Source organism: Stegostoma tigrinum, chromosome 4 (genome assembly GCF_030684315.1).
Source record: "Stegostoma tigrinum isolate sSteTig4 chromosome 4, sSteTig4.hap1, whole genome shotgun sequence".
In the NCBI taxonomy this organism is placed as follows: domain Eukaryota; kingdom Metazoa; phylum Chordata; class Chondrichthyes; order Orectolobiformes; family Stegostomatidae; genus Stegostoma; species Stegostoma tigrinum.
Window position 1 is genome coordinate 15,035,360 of NC_081357.1, and position 17,849 is coordinate 15,053,208.

Here is a 17,849-nt window from a genome sequence, read left to right on the forward strand (position 1 = left end):
TGACAGGGATGTTGAGGGGGAAGAGGAGGTATTAGAGTCTGTTTAGCCCAGAAATGCTGAGATAGAGCCATATAAAATGAAGCAGGAGTAGGCCATTCAGCCCTTCAAGCCTGTTCCACCATTCTGTATGATCATGGCCGATCAACCAACTCAGTCCCCTGTTCCTTTTTTCACAGCAAACCCTTTGATCCCTTTAGCCCTAAGAACGATATCTAACACCTCCTTGAAAATATTCAATCTTTTGGCCTTGACCACTTTCTATGACAGAGAATCCCACAAATTCACCAGTCTCTGGGTGAGGAAATGTCTCCTTGTCTCTGTCCGAAATGGCCTACCACATCTCCTTATACCGTTATCTCTGGTTCTGGATTTCACAGTCATTGGGAACACTCTTCCTGCATTTCCCCGGTTCCCTCCTGTTCAAATGTATTGGTTTCTGTGAAGGCTACCCTCTTTCTTCGGAACTCCAGTGAATATCTCCCTGGCTGGTCTATTGTCTCTCCGTCTGTCTTGCCATCCCAGGACAGTAGAGGTTGCTGAGGTGTCACTGTGAATGTCTTAGATCTGCAGCTACTGTTTCTTGTTGTATGAAGCTCACTGAGTTCTTCTTGCTTCACCCATAAGGAGACATTCCTGGCAACAAATTCAGCTAACGATGGGCTGATGCTGCCATCTGACTGATTGTATCACTGTGGAGCCATGCCAAGACACGTCACCATGACAACACTTCCCCTCTCTCATAGATACAAACTTTCAGGAAGCAATTTAGGGAGAATGTGTCACCCATGGGACCCTGTAGAACAGTTGCCAAGAATTATCTGAGTTGAAGGGAGTGCTGACAGCTGTCATAATTTATTCCTGGGAATTTATTCCCACTTTAGTTTGGATGAAGGATGTTGTCGCTGGGCAGTGGGGCATCAGTGCTGCTTTTGTTCCATGTTCCCAGGTCCAGACCAGATAGTTAGGGAGTTAGTGCCCCTTTCGTCAGTCCCCAACACAGTTATTGTTTAGCCTCAGAGTACTGTATTTGCTGTTCGTATATGACTTGATGCTGACGAGTGGTGTTAGTTGACTGGGGGCGACAGAATTGGGTTAAGATTGCTCAAAACCCTTTCCAAGCAAGACTCCAACCAGTGGTAAACAGAGGGAGACTTTCATTATGCAAGCCAGTCTAGCCCTAGAGTCAAGCATGAGAGTAATCAGTGCCAGAGTTATAAACAGAAAATGGCCCAACGTCTACTGAAACAAACAATCCTGCTCTGAGACGATTTTCCTTTAAGTATCCCTGTTGATGAGTTTCCAATTAATCTATCTGTGAGGTCTCTGTTCAAGGAGGAAATGTATGTGTGTATATGAGTATTCTGAAGAATCAAGCCCTTGGTTATTTATGGCCCCTTTGGGCAGAAAGTAAATATATGGGTGTTGACATGAATGCTTTGTTTTAATTATCCTTGCAACACCTGATATATTTAGGAACCAGTTTAGAGAGCTGCTTTGTTTCCCTAGCTGTCGTACCCGTTTGTAACGTGTTTGTCCATGTGTTTGGCAGAAGCTGAATGATTGGAATGAAGCCTCGAGACAGAGGGCTTGGTGCTGTAGGTTTCTCATTGGGTCAGGATGCGTTGATGACAGACCTTTGGGTGTCACGGGGCACTCCACTTTTTGTTGTCTGAAGCGCTTACATTTTTGTCAGTCATTTCTGAACAAAAGAATGAAAGAAAGATCGCCAACAGTTGATGGCTTGCTTTAATATGGAAAACTCAGGCCTCATGAGACTTTGATTGTGCAGAGTCCATGTCCTTACAACATAGCCAATGATGGTCAAGAAAAGGCATTTGGACCCAATGTGTCCACCCGCTTGATTAATTGACCCAGCTCAATGGTTTCATACCAAAAAATGCATCTTACTTGGAACATTTCTAAAGGAATTTTGAATAACAGTTCAAACTGAGCATTATATACACTGCAAACCAGGTCACTTCATTGCACTATGTTGCGTGGGGACTGAGTTGCCTCATTACGCTTACAAATACAGCTCATTTTTGCAATATCCATTTCCCATCAGACACACAGCGTGAGGAATTTTACAAAGTGCCTCAGCCTCTTGGTATACCATGGTGGCAAGGTTACAATTCACAAAGGGATTCCTGAAGTTGTGGCATTTTAAGATAGCCTCATGTTGAGCTGAAGCCAACTTTTTCTGCAGTCTTCATCCTACTGTAAAAAAACCCAATGCAATTGAGAATCCCCTTGAAAATGTTATATTTTGGTAACATTGCTATCTGTCTGCCTTCTCACCCTTTCCCACAATCCAGAGGGACACCCAACCTTACCCCCTTTTTTTTAAACGAAAAAATGTGCCTCACTTGCTAAGTTAGTTGTGGGTTGTATAAAATATTCCAAATATTTTAATCTTTGGCACCTGAGAACTGGGATTCCTTATGCTCCCAGCATGTATTTATTAAAGGGGGTATTGTGTGGTGGGTTTGCTCCCATCAACAGCTACATGGAGACTGCCCCCAACTCCTTTCTCAACCTTGCACCTATCCCGCTGTGGATTGGGTATGAAGTCTTAGAATTGGAGTGAAACTTTTCAAATTGTTTTCAAAATGGGCTGAGGGACAGAGATGCAACTTTTAAATATGTTCCACCCAATGAATTCCACTGTTGAGGCCAAATTGACACTGCTCTAATCGAAGAATAATTTCAATCCAGTATTCCAATGGGTTCAAACTGCACTCTTGACTCTGTAATTGTATGGAATTACATTTAAACAGAGGGTCCCTCTTTGAGAATTGTGATAGAGAACTTTTAACAATCTATTTACCAAAACATTGGCTAACTCACCCCAGTGATAGGCAGCCACGGGAGTAATGATGTGCAAGGTCAGGCATTTTGTTCAGTGAGTTGTGTTTTATTTGGATGAGACAAGAGCTGCGCATAGGCTAATGAGCGAGGGAACACATATCAGGGCCAAAGTTGGGGAGGAAGACGAAGAGACAGCCATGGACTGAAAAGGATACTTCCTCGAATGGGAAGTTCTAAATTGGGTCCATCCATAAATTTTGTGCCCTTTTCAAATTTGAGCAGGATGTCTTCCTTTTTTTGACTATTTTCCATCTTTGCAGACTAAAATAACTTCACAGAGGCTGGTATCGAATTACCAAGTCACCCTTTATTTACATGTGGAGAGTCCTTGACACTGATCCAGCTCCCTCAGAGCCAGTTCTCAGCTGACACTCCTGTCTGACACTCCTGTTCTTATCTGTCAGCCAGGGCTCCCTGATTAGACCAGGTTAACAGCCCTAGTCAGGGAACCCATATTCTATGAAGTCCACCTGGCTGATCTTGTTACATACTACACACACCATTATGCTTTCATTTTTTTTGTTCATTGGGTTTCTTCGTTTCTGTGTCTTCCCTCTGCTGAAGGTGTTGGGCAATATGTGAGGCCTCCGGTACCTTGCCTGAATGGTCACATCTTATGGTGAGGATTGGCAAGCTGCCTGATTCGACAGTCTCTCTGTTGGTGGAGCCTGCCCAATTATAAACCCTACATGTCTACAGAGCGTGTCCAACTGTTGCAAGTGGATGTCTGTAGTGTATGTCCATTTATGGGTCCGATACGATATTGGGTTTGATCTGACTGTGGGCCTGGCCCAACTCTAGATCTGGTCCAACTGTGGGTCTAATCCATTTGTGAGTTTGGTCCAACTACAGATGAAGTCTGACTGGAAGCTTTCACTTTCTTTGACCTTTTGGTGGTGATGAGTTAGCAGTTGAGTTTCAGTTGTTGAGAAGACCTCAATCCTGAACTTACCACCACCTGGAGTCTCAGCTCCATGACATCTCTGCAGGAGCTCCTCAGGGTAGTGTCCTAAGTCCAAGCATCCCCAGCTGCTTCACCTTCCCTCCATCTGAGGGTCAGAACTGAGGATGGTGGCCCATGCTTGCACAATGTTCAGCACTATTCACAACTCCCCAGCTAGGGATGGGCAATAAATGATGGCCAGCCAGTGATGTCCACATCCCAAGCATGAATGAACAGAAAACCTCACTTGTCCCAGGGCATATTCAAGGCTGGGATGGACAGATTTTTAATCAGTAATGGAATCAAGAGTAATGGGGAAGTGGCAGTGAAGAGGAGTTGAGGATCGTCAGGTCATCCATGATCTCATTGAATGGAGCAGACCCGATGGGTTGCATGGCTTATCTCTGATCCTAAGTCTTATGGCCTTCTAGTCAACCACACCCAATGTGCTTGATAGCCCTTATGCCAACTCAGTCCCAACTTGTATGCCACCATCACCACAACTCTCTGCTGTTCCTTCTTCATTCCAACTCACCTGTTACCCAGCAAGGGTTTAAATCAGGAGGCATACTGATGGAAAAGAAAGCTATTAGTCTATTTGTTATGTTATTATTCATTCTCAGGCTGAGGGTGTCACTGGCTCGGCCAACATTCATTGCCCCTACCTAATTTCCCAAAGGGCACTTATGAGTCAACCATATTGCTGACCTCACATATAGGCCAGGATTCATGGTCATCATGTAACGCTTGATTCCAGATTTTTATTGAATTCAATTTCCACCATTTGCTCAGTGCCCCCAGAATATTACCTGTGTCTCTGAATTAACAGTCCAGGAAAAATACCATGAGCCCAACGCCTCCCCTCATGTGTCACTGTTGGAGAAAACACATTGATTGACACAAGTTAATACATTGAATTTGCTTCAATTAATCCCTTTGGAAAGTGAAAATTTCACTTAAACGCACAATGACCTCTGAAAATAAACATCTTGTTTAGGTGCAATCCCTCTGTCAACAAAGCTTTCTATTCCAACAACAGTTGTTGTTGTCTATGAATAGGCACCCCATTGTGAAAATGATAATTTGGGAAATCAGTCATCCATCGTCAAATCTTACATTGGTTTCCTGTGAACAGGCCCTCTGAAATAGCAATAGCACGGCTTTGTTTAATGCTACATTTTTTCTGGGCAGTTGCTTGACAGCATTGCCAGTGAGTTTATGCACCTTTTCTGCACGAGTATTCCTTTACCACGTTCCCAAGGGCACCTCACCTCAACCAGCAGTGGCCTGGAACCCTATCTGAAGGGATATGACTAATTTTCCAAAACATTCCTCCAGCGCTCACGTTCACAGATTTCCTGTGCTCCACCTGTGCCAATTTGTCCAACTATTGCCTTCCACCCATTTCCCATGGTTCCTACTGCCCTGTTCCACCTCAGCGCCTATTTCCACTCAGCACCCTCTTCACCAACCATGCCAATTCATTCAGTGTCTTTGCACATAGGAGAAAAGGCATAGTTCTATGACTTAAATTTCTATCTTGCAGACTACACTATATTGAGAGAAACACTCTCATTCGTACGTGTGCATTTTGATGGATCGGCATTGATTGATCTTTCTTCACACAGGTCCAGACAGTTCTGGACCTTTTTTTGTTGACAGGTCAATATTTGTTGACTGGTCTTGACATCCTTGACAGTTCTAAAGATTTGCAGGACTTGGAATTTTTGACTTCCTCTGCTATTTCATCACGATAAAAATGCTTTCCATTGTGATGTAATTTGGACGATTGGATTCAGTCTACCACTTGTGCAAAAATTTGTTGAAAGCTACAGTAAAGGAAGAGATAGTAGGAGCTGCAAATGCTGGAGAATCTGAGATAACAAGGTGTAGAGCTGGATGTACACAGCAGGCCAAAAAGCATCATTTAAGAAGAGGACTGATTTGACTATGACCTTAACCGCACTTTCCTGACAAACCCTGATGACAAATCACTCCATGTTAACCAAAAATCTACCCAGCTCAGTCTAAAATATAATTCAATGGTTGCCACTTCAAATAGAATAAAACAGGGCTCAGGATGAATCAAAATAAAACTGAACGGCGGATAAAAGCTTTTAAGTTGAATATTGAATTATTAAACTAACCTGAGAGGATAGGTCATTCTAGTTTCAAGGTTCTGGTTTTTTTTGGGGGAAAATTAGAAATCTGTTCTCTTCAAGTGTAAAATAAGTATCATAAATCTGTCAGTGTTTGGAAACCCAATGGAACTGAGAAACAGTGACAACACACGAGGCACCTTGGAAAATGATCAAGGGGTTAATGTTTCCAGTGGGGTTCCTTTGCTTAGACAGAAGACTAAAGGTGAGTATAATCTTTTAAATGAGGGAAGAATGAACTGGGGTTGTTTGGTGTTGTGTAGTATAGTGACAGGTATGATGAGCAGTGACTCAGCTCAATGGGCTGTGAACACATTTATTAGGTAAAAAGTTATGGAATATTAAGAATACAGGGTTGGAAGGTTTTGTTTCGGTGTTTCTGATGCATGCTGAGAGCATGTCAGAGAACTTGAACTCCCTCCCAGCCCATGACACTCCAACAATTAAAATTCATTTGCTGGAAAATTGCACAGCTTGGAGTCTGCACCATTTCCTGACGTGTTTCTGGCACTGTGCAACAACGACGTGCATTTCCATAGCGTGCCTGACGTAACAAAAATGTGTCTGGACGTTATGAAACAAACCAACACTGAGACACAACAAGGTGATATTACACGCAGGTGACACAAAGCTTGGATGAACCGTAAACATAACAGTGTTATAAAATCCCCACAGTGTGGAAGCAGGCCATTCAGCCCATCAAGTCCACACCAACCCCCCAAAGAACAGAACCAGCTTCCTACTCTATCCTTGTAAACCTACATGTCCCGTGGCTAATTCACCTAGCCTACGCATCCCTGGATACTATGGGCAATTTAGCACAGCCAGTCCACCTAACCTGCACATCGAGAAACTATGCAAGGTTGTGTGCACAGCCTGGACTAGCACGGGAGCCACCCTTCCATCGATGGACTCCGTTTACACTTCTTGCTGTCATTGAAAGACCGCCAACATCATTGAAGACCCCTCCCACCTGGTAATGCTCTCTTCCATCCTCTTCCATCAGGCAGAAGATACAAAAGCTTGAACACATGCACCAACAGGTTCAAGAACAGCTTCTTCCCTGTTGTTAGTACACTGCTGACTGGATCTCTCAAACTTCAAAATAATGTTGATCTTTCTAATGTTAATTTTGCTTTGTTCACCTCCTGTGCAGCTGTAACCTTGTATGCCTCACTTTATCTAAGCAACATATGGTCGATGTGTCCTTGTTTGCTATGAGCTGCCTGTACTGCTCGCAAAACAAAACTTTTCACTATACTTGTGTGCATGTGACTGCAATAAATCGAATCTTTAGGTTGTGGGAGGAAGCCAGAGCACCCAGACAAAACCCACGCAGACACAGGGAGAATGTGCAGACTCCACACACATAGTCACCCGAGGGTAAAATTGAACCTGGGTCCCTGCCACTGGAAAGCAGCTGTGCTAACCACTACATCACCATGCTACCTCACGTGCCAAGCCTCAAAATGACATTAACATGTGAGTGGAGAGAGTGGCTACTTGGCAGATAAGGTTCAATGCAGAGAAATGTGAAGTGGCGCATTTTTAGTATGGGCAACATTGAAATATAACATAACATTAGGCATTCAATTCTGCAGGAGCAGAGGAACCTGGATATATATGTGCACAGACTGAAAGTGACAGGACAGTAAAACAGTAAGTAAAATATACAGTACCCTCATCTTTATTAATAGGGGCATAGAGTACAAGAGCAAGAAGATGATCTTAAACATGCACAAATCATCTGTCACATCTCAGCTGGAGTATTGTATACAGTTTCGAATGCCACATTATAGAAAGGATGTGAATGCATTGGAGAGAATGTAGAAGCGATGTACTAGATTGGCTCCAGGGAGGGGGAAACTTCAGTGATGAGGATAGGTTGAAGAAGTCGGGGCTGTTCTCTTTGGAGAGCAAAAGGGTTAAGAGAAGATCCATGAGAGGTTTTCAAAATAATGAGCAGGCTGGATGGAGTAGAAAGGGAGAGACTGTCCTGGAACAAAAACAAAGGAACAAATTTAAAGTGATCTGCAAAAGAAGCGAAGGTGAAATGAGGAAAAATGGTTTCACTCAGCTAATAGTTAGGGTATTGGATTGGATGATTATTTGGGTAAAAGTAATGTACAAGGATACAGCGAAAGAGCTGGAGATTAGCAAGAAGTAATGATGTTTATTTAACAAGTTGGTGCAAACACTGGGCTGAGGGCCAACCTTTATCATAACAGTTCCATGCTTTTGTGAAATGCAAATAGTCAAAGCTTGGTCAAACGAGTAGATTCAAAGGAGTGGCTTAAAGAGTGAAAGAGAGGGAGGAAGTGAAGAGGTTTTGGGAGGGCATTGCACCAGTGCTAGAAACAGGGATCTGTCTGAAATTGGATAAGCTGGGAGATCTCGGAGACACATTCTGTTGGGGACTGATTACAGAGATATTTGACAACAAGGGTGAGAATTTTCGAAATGGAAAGATCTCAATGACTAAAACTCTTTGAGACAGGAGCCAGCAGACTTGTTCTCACCTTCTAACGAGTCATGTTTTTATGTAAGGGTTTCAGGAGTGGAAGAGATGGAGATGATGTTGGGGGGTAGTGGCAGGGGCAGCTTGTTGTGAAGGGTCCACAGCCTCAATGTTAAACTGCTTTTTGTCTTTCTTGATGCTGATGCCGCTGGGTTTTACTCTTTCTCCTCTTAAGTTTTTGAAAGAGAGAGAATGTCTGAGTGTGGGTGTTAGTTTGTGTCAGTTCACACAACAGCGTTGAAAATAATTACAGATTGCAGTGAGATTAAACCAGTCTGAAACATCCAATAAAAAATAAACCTTTTCAGGGCTCTGGGAAATGGGCAGAGGACTAGGAGCAATTGGGTAGCTCTTACTGACAGCCAGTGTGGTCATGAAGGGTAGAATGGTGTCTTTCTGTGCCCTTGGACTTCACGATTCTATGATTTTGCACGTTTGTTTCACGTTACATAATAGTGCATCTTCTGCTTTCAGCATGTGATTCCTATAAAACAAAATGTGAGGCACAGATAATAATTGAAACGTCTACCTTCTAAAAAGCAATTAGGTTTGTTGATTAGAATAGAAACCTCATGGGAAAACAAGTATGTGCAGTTATTATCCTTCATGTGCCCAGCTTACTCCAAAGTTTTTTTTGGGAATGCTGACTGTTGTGATGTCTATCAATACAGTGGCTAATTAGTGTAAAGTGAAGTCCCATAATCAGCACTTTGACCTAGTTGTGTAGTTGTGGGATGGATGTGACCAGCATACTGGACAAACTATCTTTCCTGAAATGATGCCAAAAGATTTTTAACCATTGGACAGACCATTCCAACAGTCAAATCCAGAAGTTGAAAAATACCAGACTGAATTCTATCTCATAAACCCTTCAATCTCCAACAGATTTATCCAGCTCCCCCTGGGCTTGTTGACACAATTTCCCTCTCGCTGTTCCACACAAAGTGATAGCTTTTTCAACAGAGAAGTATGTTTCCTCCAACATTCCTGGCATGGTAATACATCTGAACAGAACTGTTGCTTTTCCTTGCTTTTCCCCTCACTTCCTTCAGTATTTCCTCCTTTCCCAAGTGTTAACTCATACTGTTGAGGTCGACTCTCTTGTCTTGTGGTATTATGCTTAATACTCTCATAATGTTTTTGCATGAGCAAATAATCCTTCGATGTTCCCGATGCTTAAATTTGTGCCCCTTTTAGCCAAACATGTTCGAAATCATTCATTTATCTCTTCAAGTGTTACATAATTTAAATTAAACCCACATGTTCCAAATTGTAGCCACCTGAGTTTGAGGCAAGGGCTGGTGATCAATACTCTTATTTACTGCTCTCCCTTCAAACATTCTGTTTCAGTGAATGCCACCCCCTTCTTTTGTTTCCCTTTATACTCATAATCCTGGGATTACCTTCACTGTGCGTGGTGTGATGTGACATGCTATCTGATGCCAATTTGAAAAGTCTTCTGATTTTGGCTTGGTTAAAGGATGAACTGAATTATGTTTGCTAATTCCTGATTTCCAGCAGAGATTCAGCCAAATCTTATTAAGTTATGCTGAATATTTTTCCTCGATCTAATTTCTCCATTAAAACTGTTCAATATGAATGAGAGACACAGCCTGTTTGATGTATTTACAGCCCTGATTGGACACGTCCTGGAAATTGAACCTGAATGCTGATTTGTGTATATCCTGATTTCTGATTAAGCAATGCTTTGGTTTTAAAATTACTCTCAAATCCCTACACATCCTTGGCCCTCCCTGTCTCTATAATCTCCTCCAGCTCCACAATTCTCTGCGATCTCTACCCCCCTCTACTTCTTTCATTTGTCACGCTAGTGCTGTGCCTTAAAACCCCCACGGTCTGGAATTCCATCTTGTCTGTCTTCCTCTTCTAAGCTGTTCCTTAAATGAGCTTCTGGTTACCCATGCAAATACCTCTTGATGTGCCTTTGTGGAATATTTTGTTCATAATGCTCGAAGCACTGGAAGGTATTTTATGATGTTAAATACAAGTTGTTGTTAGCTGTAGTTTAACTCAAGTCCCATGCATCCTTCCCTCCTGTGCTCCTAACCTACAATTGGCTCCAACCTTGCACTGGCTAAATTTTAAAGCTGGAATAGATCCTGCTGTGATTTTGGCAGTCCCTGTCTCTTTAACCTACTCCAGCCCTGCAACCCACTTTCTTCTTGGGTTTCAACCATCCCAACCTCCCAATGTTGTACCAGTAGTGGGTGTGCCTACAGCTGCCTAGGAACTGCAGTTGCCTCATTCAAACCTCCCTGCACATCCCCAGCTCTGCTTCTTAAAGTCCTGCCTTTTTGACCAATACCATTGCTGAACCTTCCTGATCCTCCTGGATGTGGGTTGGTATCAGTCTCTCCGTAATGATGCTCCCGCAGAGCATTTTCCCTCTTCAAACCACCATACAGATGTAAAGTGTAGTTGCTGAGTTCAACAGAACCCCTGTGGAAATTATCGGTGTGAGTATTTTAATCAAGATTTACAGCACATTGGGAACTGTGCTTATTTTAATGGAGATTGGCAGAATGGCTTTAAAAATAGGACAGTCAATAGACAGCTATATTTGGGGAGACTCTTTACCACCTGCCCTCTGAACCATTCCCAGTTGACATCTGGATTCTTTTTTAAAATGTTTTGAAACTTGATATTCCTGTCTCTTGTGAACTATTTTCTCTGAAGTTTTTTCAGTGAAGATAACCATCTGATCAAAAACTCCCCACAGAAACATTTGGATTGTATTGAAGGCGAGTTAGACTCTCCGGGTAAATTTCTTTATCTGTTCCTTTCAGTTTCTGTGTGTGTGTGTGCGTGTGTGCGTTTGTGTGTGTGTGTGTGTGTGTGTGTGTGTGTGTGTGTGTGTGTGTGTGTGTGTGTGTGTTGTGTATGATGTTTATCTGCCAATGTGTGTATTTTTGTGGGTAAATGGCCTGGATTTCCACCACTGAGGTGGGTGGCTGGAGATTGGAAATATCCTGACTTGACAGTCCTACCTTGGCAGAAAGGTAGACAGAAACCATGCCCCATGCCTTTTCAAGTTTCTGGCAGCAGGTGGGGCGGGGGCGAGCGAGGTCAGAATGGTGTCAAGCCCACCAACCCCGGAATTTGATCAGAGGCAGCCACTGGGACAGGAGAGTACTCTGGGACTGGGTCCCATTTGTTAAGTTGATAGGTCCTCCAACCCTCATCCTGAACAATCCCATACTTTCTTTACAATTGTTCAATTTTCTATTGGATATACCTCCATCACATTCCTCAGACAGAGCATTCCAAACCTTAATACTTTACATGATAAAGCTTTTTTTTTAAACCTCACGTCACCGACACTTCTTTTGCCAATTAACTTAATCTGCAGTCTCTAGTACTGAATTCTTCCTCCAATAGGAACAGTTTCTCCTTATCTATTTGGCCCAGATCTTCATAGCTTTGAACACATGGGTATATAAATAGGAAGGGTCTAGAGAGATATGGGCCAAATGCTGGCAAATGGGGAGAGATTAATTTAGGATATCTGGTCGGCATGGACAAGTTGGACCGAAGCTTCTGTTTCCATGCTGTACATTTCTATGACTATATAACCTCAATCAAATCTTGCCTCCATCTTCCTTTTTCCAAGAAGTAAGGTCCCACCTTCTACAGTCTGTCTGTGGAACTGACTTTCCTCATCACCAAAACCATCCTCATGAATCTTTTCTGCACTCTCTACTCACATTTATCAGGCGTCCAGAACAAGACACAAGATTTCAGCTGAAGCCTATCCAGTTTTTGTACAGGTGTAACATAACTACCTTGCATTTCTTCTCCAATTCTCTGTTGATAAGACTTGTATGCTTTATTAACTACACTCCTGTTTATTTTGGCAGAAAGAATTAAAACCAACATGTTACATCAGTGAGATTGCAGAACTCTGAGATATAAATGCAAATCTGTATTGCCTAGTGCATGAATTGCAGATAACTGCAAGTAATTAAGAAAGCTAGTAGGATGGTATCAAGTTATTGTGCATTGAGTACAAAAGTTATGGGATTATGCAACAGTTGTACAGACCACTGGTGAGGCTCCAGCTAGAGCATTGTGTACAGTATTTGATTCCTGATTTAAACAATGATGTCAATGTATCGGAAGCAGTTCAGAAAAGGTTTACTAAGCTAATCTCTGGAGAAAGTAGGTTATCTTATGAGGAATGGCTGGACAGGCTAGGTTTGTATCTGCTGGAGTTTAGAAGAGTTGGATGAGACTCGATTGAAATACATAAGATCCTGAGGGACCTTAACAGAGTAAATGTGGTAAGCATGTTTTTTCTTATGTGAGGATCTAGAGGATCTATTTAAAAATAAGTAGTGACCCCAAAGCCAAGCTTTGGGAATCTCTTCTACAAGCCCCATTATTTTTAACCTGAAAAGTGACCATTCTCCAGTGTCTCTTTCATGTTAATGAACCAACTTCCAACCAATCAGCTGAGATTTCACCTGTTCCCCCGTTTTCTGACAGATATAATTCATTTTTCTTGATAACATTCTTGTCAATCTATTTCACATCCTCTTCAATGATTCTATATCCTTTTTCACTGTGGTGACCAGAAATATACACGACACTGCAAGATAAGCCAACAGAAGTTTAGTATCAAACACAAACAAAAACAGAAATTGCTGGAAAAGCTGGGCAGGTCTGGCAGCACCCGTAGAGAGGAAAGAGAGTTAATGTTTCAGGTTGAGTGACCCTTCGTCGGAACAAGTTTAGCATAACATCTTTACTTTTCAATTCAATCCATCTGGAAATGAACACCTATGCACAGTTTGCTTTTGCATGGCCTTATTAACCGGAGAGGCTACTTTCAATAGTCCTTTTCTTGCGGATCCCTTAATTTCTCTTCCCCAATCTGAGTCTTGCTTTCCAAGTCATATGCGACGTCTTCATTTTTCCTGTCAGAATAGAATACCTCCCACTTAATCAGTTTTGATATTCATCAGTTATCATATGCCATTTTGCAAGATTGTACTCACCTTTCAAAATAATTAATGAATGAATAAATAATAAATGCAGCAGGGATACTTTTACTTGGAATGGTTGGTTATAAAAAATGTACAGTGCCTGACAAGTGGCAGATTACTCAAGTGAAAGCCATAACTAAGAAGTAAGCTAGATCATATACTGAAGGCTGGTCTGGTTAACATTAATAGACAATAGAGAACATAGAACAAAAAAAACCACAATAAATGAGTAGTCAGCATGGATTTCCAACATCTCCATGTATATGTACGTATATATCCCTGTCGTATTTCTCTTGATATGCATGTATTCAACATCGAGGGCCGAAGGGCCTGTACTGTGCTGTAATGTTCTATGGTCTATGTTCTATTCTTCTGCCTCCCGGATGTTCTATGTCTAACTCTATGTGCCTTTGTGTCCATCTGTTCTTCTGTGTCGGAGTCTTGTCTTTCTTTCTATGCCTGCCTCGGACTGAATGTGGGGGCATGGGTGCTTTTTCCCGTCTCTGCCTTCATGCTCCTGTGAGTGGCTCTCTCTCTCTTGGCACTGACCTTCTTTGGCTCTGCTTCCTTGTTTACAGCTTACTCAGAGGACAGTTAAACAAACTGCAGCTGGGTTGACTTGAAATGCAAAGCACATTCATTCACTGCAGAGAAGCGAGCTGAGCAAGGCACTCGGCCGGGCTGTAACACTTCAGCATTCAAGAGCGGCTGAAGCCCAGGGAAGAAAGGAGACAGACAATTTCTGCTGCAGATGCAGATTTGTCAGGACGGTTTACCCCCTCGCCATTTACAATTCGGTTTCCGATTGTTCACGGATTAGTAACACATTGAGAGCTTTTGACCGCGAATATCTTCCATCCGGTTCTGCTGTGCCTGTTGTCGGTGCTCTCCAGCCGAAAGCCTCTGACACCCTGACTCTGCTCCTCTTCACAACCCACCCCAATCCCCATCCCTGCACCCAGCTCTCCTCAAATTGGAACCAGTGTCCAGGATAGGAATCCACCGGGACAAACGAGAGAAAAGGACAGAAGCTGCAGCAACGGCATTGAGAGGCTATGTTCTATCACCCTTAGATCTGAATGAGTAAGTACAAGAGGGGAGGCTAGTCATCTCTGTTGCGTGCTTGGTACTGTCATTTGCTCTTAAAACCGATCATTCTGGATAGGTGCTTGAATTGTTTGTCAATTTCCTGGATGTGGTTTGTAAATTAACATGAGCACCAGTGGCCGTCAGCGATTAATCCGGCGGTCGCTTGGTTGCCTCTTAAGGTGCCACAGTTCATACTTTTGCAGGTTCAGCTCTCTCAGAAGGGTGACTCCAAAAAATTGCTTTCCACGTGAGCCCATGAGTCTCGCTGCAAGAGCGGACTGCACAGTCAGTTTGCAGCCGTGTTGTGCAGTTGACAGGTTTGCATTGAAAATGTAATGTTTGCATACTGTTTGCATTTCTCAACCATCGGCAGCGTGAGTGGGATGGCCAAGCCACTTAAAGATGGAAAGGATCAGGCTCTGAAAAGAATGTCTGTTTCCTGACTACACTAGTTCCTGACGCAAGGCAAAGATACTGCAGCAGCAGAGTACGAGCGCACCAAGCCTATGAATATGAAAATGGTTTGCATTTCTTATAGCGTCCTTCACAACTTCAGGATATCCCTGAGTACTTTATACGCAATGAAGTATTTTTACGCTGTAGTCAATATTGTACTGTGGAGGAGGTGGCAGCTAATTTTGCACACAGTTAAGAGCCCGCAAAATGCAATGAGATAATGACAAGATAATTTTGTTTCTGTGAGCTATTTGTAGAGTGATGAAAATGTGTTTGTTTAAATTTTCAGTTGTGCACCTTCTTCTGGCTTTGGTGTAGACCATCCATTGTTGTCCCTAACACATCAAATGAATTGGCCTGGAGTATCAATGCTGATCAGTTTCGAATACTCGTTGCCTTGTAGCCTTTTGTACAGTGGAAAGAACTTACTTTATAGGCCCGAAACGTCAGCTTTTGTGCTCCTGAGATGCTGCTTGGCCTGCTGTGTTCATCCAGCTCCACACTTTGTTATCTCGGATTCTCCAACATCTGCAGTTCCTATTACCTCTGATTACTTTAAACCCCTTTCCCGTAAGCATCATTAGTTGAACAGTTACAAGGTTAGTGATAAAGATCTCTAATACCTAAGAGCACATTACAGAGTTTAAGGATAAGTCGAGTTTAGCCAACTGACTGGAGTTTTTTGAAGAGGCGACAGAGTTGATGTGATGTACATAGATTTTAAAAGAAGTGTTTAATACAACACAGCAGACCCTGAGAGAAAATCTATAACTTGCGGAATAAAGGGGAGAGTAACAATGTGGATAGGAAATTGGCTGAGTGATGGGCAGAGAATAACAGTAAATGGATAATCTTCTGGCTGGAACAAGTTTTACAGTGAACTTCCCTCGTTTTCCTTAATGCATATCTATGACCTAGGGTGTGAAGGGAATAATTTCAATGTTTGCAAATGAATCAGAAGTTCTAAGTATTATAAACTGTGAAAGCTGTGCAGAACTTTAAGGGGACATAGACAAGTTTGGGCAGTTAGGTAAAGTCAGTGTGAGGTGATAGAATTTTTTGGTGGAAAGGACATGGAAATGCAATATAAAACGTAGAAAGACCTAGAATTCCTAGCATGTGGAAGGAGACCACTTGGCCCATCACGTCTGCACCAACCCTCCAAAGAGCATCACACCCAAAACCAGCCCCTATCCATGACTAACCCACCTAACTTGCATATCCCTGGACACAGTGAACAATTCCCCATGGCCATTCCACCTAAGATGCATACTTTTGGACTATGGGAGGAAACCGGAGCACCCGGAGGAAACCCACGCAGACATGCGGAGAATGTGCAAACTCCACACAGACAGTCCCCCGAAGCTGTGAACCCAGGTCCCTGTCGCTGTGAGGCTAACCACAGTACCAGAGATTCGGGTTTGATTCCACCCTTGGGTGACTGTATGTGTGGAGTTTGCACATTCTGTCTGTGTGGGTTTTCTCCGGGTGCTCCGGTCTCCTCCCACAGTCCAAACGTAGGAGATGGGGGTGGGACTTGAGGTGCGAGAGGGGACAGGTAAGAGGAAGGACAGGTTAGAGAGGCGGGGACAAGGTGGGCTGGTTTTGGGATGCGGTAGGGAGAGGGGAGATTTTAAAGCTACCTGTTAGGTGAGGTGGAGCTGGTGGGATTTCTGGTGCGTGTTGTTGCCCTGCCAGACTCGTCACTTCTTCCATTGCCATTCGGCGAGGAGGGGTTGAGGGCAGGCACAGGAAGTGTGTGTTATTAGATCCCGGAGTTCTGGATCTATTGGACTGCCTGCTACTAAAACCTTTAGACAGAAACGAGATGTGAGCATGCTCGGAATTTAATGACATCTTCTTAAAATGTGGGCTGAACATCCTAAAACATTTTCCTCTCCCACATCGGTGAGTTGTACATCCTGCCCTCTTTCTTTCTCATTTTTGGTCTTTCCCTGCAATGGGCCTCTGCCAGAGTTGAGGTATTTCAAAGGAGTTAAAATCTCCCCCCCCCCCCCCAACCCCCGTGTCTCTCTCATCTGACATCACCTCTTTCTCTGCTTTTCTCTCTTTTTATCTCTCTCACTTCCATCGTGCCGAGTTGTGGTGTTATAATGTCAAGACAGCATCGATATCTCATTAACTGAACTGCAAATTTCAGCAACTCTCCAGGTCCCAAAACCTGCTCCTAGCTGCTTGCCTTGTGTTTCAGGGGAAAGAGAGTTCCAGGTTTTAATGGTGGGTGAGGGTGGGACGAAAAAGCTTTTGTTTTCGTATGTGCGGTGGATGCAGTGTAAACAAAGGGAATGTGCTAAACAACACATTTACTTTTTCTTTGCTGAGGGGACAGAGATGATGGGAGTGACAGATTCCTTCAAATTTTCTCTATGATTCACCATCCAGCCAGTATTTGATGAAGGTTTGCAGCCCTTTTTCGACTTTGCCTAAAGTTGTCTGGCCATCTGTCCCCTCCTTACTTTTCCCGCTGCTTTCCTGCATCTCTTCATTCCCAGCGACAGTGAAAGCCAATCGATCTTGGCCTTGAGTATACACAATGAACGTACAAGCTGGGAGCAGGGATAGACACTTCAGACCCTTGGACCTGCTCTGTCCTTCAATATGATCATGGCTGATCTCATCTCAGCCCCAACACGTTGGCTCAGTGGTTAGCACAGCCAGAGTCCAAGGCTCAGTTCCATCCTTGGGCAAATGTCTGTGTGGAGTTTGTACATCCTCTCCGTGTTGATGTGGATTTCCTCCCCCATCCCAAAGATAGGCAGATTGGCCATGCTCAAATTGTCCACAGTGTC

General features: G+C 43.2%; 1 protein-coding gene across 6 annotated transcripts in view; it reads left to right on the forward strand.

The window, feature by feature from the left end:
• Positions 1 to 17,849, forward strand: part of daam2 (dishevelled associated activator of morphogenesis 2) — a 323,197-nt gene that overhangs the window by 55,319 nt on the left and 250,029 nt on the right. For 4 of the 6 annotated variants that reach the window (XM_059645171.1, XM_059645174.1, XM_059645175.1 and 1 more), the window contains exon 1: positions 14,114 to 14,577. The exons of the other annotated variants lie outside the window; for them this stretch is intronic. The gene's annotated coding sequence lies outside the window, so the exon portion shown is untranslated. Of the gene's footprint in view, positions 1 to 14,113; positions 14,578 to 17,849 lie in introns of those variants that run through there. 6 annotated transcript variants of the gene reach the window in all.